At 38.9% G+C, this 5486-nt stretch overlaps 1 long non-coding RNA gene across 2 annotated transcripts; it reads right to left on the bottom strand.

Annotated features, from left to right (window-relative positions):
* Nucleotides 1-272: 272 nt before the first annotated feature.
* Nucleotides 273-3282, bottom strand: LOC140646939 (uncharacterized). Of its 2 annotated transcripts, none has more exons than XR_012040603.1 (3): nucleotides 3244-3282; nucleotides 861-949; nucleotides 273-466 (listed from the first exon to the last, which is right to left on the bottom strand). It is a non-coding gene; the product is annotated as an uncharacterized lncRNA (long non-coding RNA). The 2 variants fall into 2 exon arrangements; XR_012040602.1 differs by having other exon boundaries at nucleotides 273-608; nucleotides 3244-3276.
* Nucleotides 3283-5486: the final 2204 nt, after the last annotated feature.

Here is a 5486-nt window from a genome sequence, read left to right as displayed (position 1 = left end):
CTATAGCCATTGTAATAATCTACTGTATGTAATATTATCTAGGAAAGAGTACCACAGGGTCCACATCATAACATTAAGCATGTAGGAAGGATATAAGCTTTTCCACTACAACAGAGAAGTGGCTTTTGGGCCCTAACCTGGTCCCTGGACTGAACATTTCCCTAGACTGCAGAAATCCTGTGGCTGTAGGGTTGTCCTCTGTGCGCTGGTACAGTTTGAGGAAGAAAAGGATAGCCTGACATTCAGTATCCAAACTTTTAGTGAGCCTTTTATTGTACTGAGTGACTAAAGCTACAGAAACCATCAAGGTAACATCAGGTCAACTTCAAGCTGTGACCACCTCGGATGACCAAACTGTGTGTCTTCCCGTGAGCGTACCATGTCCCAGGAGAGAATGACTGGGTAAGGTACTTCCTCGCCATTTCTCCAGATGCAATGCAGCTTTGTCAAAAAGAGGCTTCTGGCACTGAAAAAGTCAGGGAGAGTTATTTGATGTCCTCAACATGTTGTCAGCATGTGTATCTTCACTCACAACCCTTCAGTAGCACTCAGCATGCAATCTACTATCCTTGATTGTCTCTCGACTTCAGCAGTTGAACATCTGTCAACTGGGGAGAACAGCATTTTTAAAGTTAATCTGTGTTTGCACAAGCTCTACAGAAGCTGTTTATCAAAGCTTATTAGATGCTTGAATTGCTTAGGCTGTCGTATGGTTTTTATTTTTCTTTAATTATAAGCAATACAGCAAGTAATTTTTTTAGCAGACAGAAGTCCCCTCTGTATTATTACAGTTTTATAATAGATACAATAGTAAGTCTCAGTAATTTGATGGTGCCCTTCCACACTTTTTAAACCCTTACCTTCACAGCAGGTTGATATTTTCATGAAACACAGTCTTTCCATCTCTGTTCCTTCAGGTCACTGTTTCCATCACAGATAATCCTCCTTGCTGGTGTGGAAGAGCACGGTATGTTAAAGCTATCACTCTTGTTGGAAGAGATCACAGAAGAGTTACTGTGCCCCATGGGCCCCTGGCAGAAGTTCAGGGTGAATTAGCAGAGTGCTCTTTGGTGGGAAACGTGAGGATGTCTGTTCACTGCAGCATTCATTGCACACGCAGTAAGGTGAGGTGGTAAGGTGATAAGGCGGTAAGGTGATAAGGTGGTAAGGTTCAGGCGGTAAGGTGAAATCTTTTCTGAATTCTGAGACTAGCCTGTGGTTAAGCAGTTGCACCAGTCCAGACAGGGAAAGGGATGTTTGACCCAGTCTTTTGGGGAATAAGTGGTCACTATAGGGGGAAACATGAAGCAAAGCCTTTCCAGTCATACATGAAAGGACATCATCAAAGGGAAAACTCTAGTTTTCCAGTTTGTGCTCGCTCAATATCAGTTTACACCTGTAATTATTCACTGGTGTCTTTTGCACAGATCTGAGTTGTCATGCAGTGTTCTGGATTCCTATTTCACTTTCTTAGCATCCTATTCTCTTCTCGCCATAGTCTCAACTTCCCTGCCAAATACATTTCCTTAAGGTCATCACTTCTGCAAGGGTTTTTTTGTTCTGGCAAGTTTTCTGTCATGATCCTTATGCCCTTCCTTTGGGCATCTCACTTGTTGAGCATCGATTCATTTGTCTGAATTGCAAACAAAGTGATTACCCCAGAAAAGAGAAATGGCTTTAGTATTGTCAAGGCTGGCTGGGAAAGTAAATGTCAGGAAGCTCACAGGACTCCTATGAAACCTCAGCTAGATTTTAAAGCTGTTATTTTAGTAGGGAACAATGTCAATATTGCTGCCTGCCCTGTCCAAGGAACGAGTTTCACCATTGGAGCAGTAGGCAGCAGACAGGCAAATGACTAACAATTGTGTGACGCCCTGTATTACAAAAATCAAATCTGCTGTTTGCCACATAGCTTTTTGAGGTGGCTCCAGAAAACTAGCCAAGTTTTTCAGAGGTGATCAGGAATTCTCTGTGTCTCATTCTGGACATCTGCTGCTTCAAATACCTTGCTTGGTCTATTTTTCAGTCAGTACTTGGCACTTTCTGAAAATGGGGTTGTTTAGTTGATTTTTAAAATCTTGACCAAAGCAGCTTTGATTGATCAAAAAGGTCGTGTGCTATTAATGCATGAAGATGTGTATTCCCAGTTTTTCAGACTGGCTTCTGAAGTAGAAAGAACATGAAAATGAGTAATTCATAGTTCCTTTTGCAAGAGCAGTGGGATTTAGGAGGTTCTACTCACTTTTCTCCAGACATTCACAAAATGCCAGTGTCTACCCAATCCTGTCCTCCCAGAGGGTGGAGGTTATTGAGATATTTCTGCCCATCTTCTTATAATACAGGTAGAATAACAAGTTATCAGGAGGAAAGCTGAGTTGTGAAGTTGCTGCCACAATTTTCCAGTACGTACTGGTAAACAAAAGGCTGCTGTCCCTTAATGAAGGATGTGCAAAGTGCCTTGCATTTGCCACAAGTGTGTGAAAATATCACAAGATACACATGAAATTACCAGGGAGTATCTTACATGCTTGCAAGTTCACATTCCACTCAACTTCTTGATTATCATAGCTGGACCCACATGAAAATTTAGTATTGCTTTCCCGAGGGAAATGATTGTCAGTGTGATGCTGTCCCTGTATTTCATGTGAGTTAACACCGTTATCTTCTGATAGCTAAATGATTAACTCATGTCATTGGTATGCTGCTTGTCTGGGCTGGCTGACCTTTAAAATAATAACTAGAAATTAAAACCCACTCCTTAGAAATACAAGTCACACTGCAACTAGGAAATGAGTTGAAGCAATTTATACATATGGCAGGAGGTGACATACGTGTTCCTGCTACAGACTTCCCAAAACATTTCAGAGAAACCTGAGTGGCCTTTTTGAATCATTTCCCTGCACATTTTTTCCTGTCTTGGTGCTAATCAGCACACCTTTCACTGTGCAAGGAACAGCAGAAAGCAAAGGCAGAAGCATGGGAACAGGGAAAAAAAAAAAAAAAAAAGAGCAATGTTTAGTAACATAAACCATGAAAAAATTACAGCTGTAGTGAGGCAGAGAAACCTCAGATTTTATAAGAATTTGAAGTGTTTCTTTGTTTGGGAAATCTACAGGCTGCTGTATATTTGAAGAGCTGAGAAAAAGAGAACAGTTCAAATGAGGGAAGGCTGAAAGACAATGTCAGGAATAGTGAATAGAAGAAAATTATACATGCCAAGTTTTGTACAACTCGAAGACTTACCTTAACAACTTTCATTTTCAATCAATCTCAAATCTTAAATGAAAAAAAATGGGAATGTTAATACAATGGTTTTCTATTCATCATGAATAATAAACAGAATAATTTACAATTCAGATATCTCAGGTTTGCAAATTAGTTCTCATGGTGAGTCAGAAGGCAGTGACCAAAGCAAATTTATCATGTGAACTGATGCAAGAATGTGGTAAATCCTTCACATTGCTCATAAATCACTGGGCTTATTGCTGTACCTATTTCCCTGAACTTTTGTTCTTTCAAGCCATTTGATTCATCTCAGCCACCCTGCAGCTATTTCACAAGAAAAAAGTACCTGAAACTTCAGGGTTTCTTCTGTGCCTGTGTGTGGGAGCTACACATACATACACAGATGTACATGGAGACTGATTACAGCACCTTCATTGCTCATCACTCAGTCACTTGGTACTTCCTAGTTTAGACAACCACAGGCCACAGAAAAGAGAACTCCATGATCAAAAAGTGGAAATTCTTGCTGTATACTGTCAACATCATTTGTACAGAGAAAAAGAGCATTTGGGTCTCCACATACATCACCAGTCACTATTGAACAGCCCAAGACTGAGGCAGACCCTTGCAAGGTTAATCTCATCCCAACTTCTTCCCCATGATTGGTCATTTGTGAGCAAGAGATTCAATGCTCCAGACAAAGAGAACATAGCAGAGGCATGGATGCAAAGCACTATTTATGGGTTTAGAAGAAGGGAGGAGAAATTCACCCTGGGTTCAGTCTGCCAAATCTGAAAATGTGCGATCTAAAATGTGTATTTTATGGCAAAGTAGCAATTTGAGACCAAGCTTCCAATACAGATGAACATTTTGAATATATAGAAAAGAAAGTGAATTCAAAGCATGGTAGCTCAAAATTAAGCATATTTACTGTTCTTTAATTTGTCTTTCAGCATTTTGTAGAGATTTATCTTCTAACAAGGGACTACGGAAAGAGATTTTTCTTCAAACACCATTGCTTCCACTGCTATTAATAATGATGATTTTTAATGTAGGTAATGATTGTGGAAATCTTTGTAATTTCTCTTTTCACAAATATTTGCACGGGGGAAAAAAATATAATGAGCTTTCTCTCTGGTTTTTAAATCTGGCCCCAAAATGTAACTTTCCTTTTCTTTCTCTCTTCTTCATTTATTCCCTTGTGACCTCCTCCAAGAAGAAGATAGAGAAAAGAAATTGAGTAGAAAGGAAGGAAATATAAAGAGTGGGAAAAGAAACCACCAGCCATCCAACCTGAAAAATCAAATCATCAGAAATTGAGGGGGTTTTGCTCAGGGTCTCTGGTAAAAAAAGAAGTAAATTTTCAAATCTTTCCTTCCTCTGCTTCCTGCCCCAGACTAACAAAAACCTTGATTTATATCACAAATATTTTTCCCTAGTTTCCTTAACCCTTCTTCCCTGTACACATTATAAAACTTTGGATGTTAATTACAATTTTTTAATTAAAACAACTAATCACAATAGGATGTCTACATGGTCTTTAATATTCACCCATGATCAATGGAGCCAGCATGAGTCTTTTCAATTATTTGAGCCCTCCTTCAACACCCCATTTTTGGCTAGCAACCACTGCATTTATACACTTTGTGGTAAAAATGAAGCTATACTTACATCTTAATAATGTTATGAATAAAACAGATTATAAACTACTGAAGAGGCAGTCTGTCAGTTTTAGAGATCCTTTGATCGCTACATTAGTTACACCTTTGCTTCTGATCTGACAGCATGCTTAAATACTCATGGATTATCTACATTGTGTGCTAGTAACCCAAGAAAAGACCTTAAGTCTTTGGGAAAATCCATATGAGAACAACACTCCTGAAAGCCAAAACAAATAAATCCAACATTTTTTTTAATAGTGTTGAGATACACTTGAGAATTTAATTTGTTAATTCTCAAAAAATCAATCCCAAAGCCTTTATTAAAAATACATCTGCTTTAATTAGTTATGTAACTTCTTCATTATATCCCTGTGTACCAGAACAACATGAAAGGAACGGGAGCAAGGAGCACAAGGAATAATAAGAGATGCTGGGACTGCAATACACTTTTGAATAATTTGGCAGGTCTCTTTGCTTGGTAATGACAAACACAGGAACAGACATTATCCATACAGCTGCAGCAATATGGCAAGTTACTTTATGAAGGTAAGTTTGGTGTGAGCCAAATCATAGCAACAACCAGTACTCTTTTAACCCACT

Source organism: Ciconia boyciana, chromosome 2, assembly GCF_034638445.1.
Source record: "Ciconia boyciana chromosome 2, ASM3463844v1, whole genome shotgun sequence".
Taxonomy (NCBI): domain Eukaryota; kingdom Metazoa; phylum Chordata; class Aves; order Ciconiiformes; family Ciconiidae; genus Ciconia; species Ciconia boyciana.
Note: the sequence above shows the minus strand (reverse complement) of the source record. Positions and strands in the feature narration are given on the sequence as shown.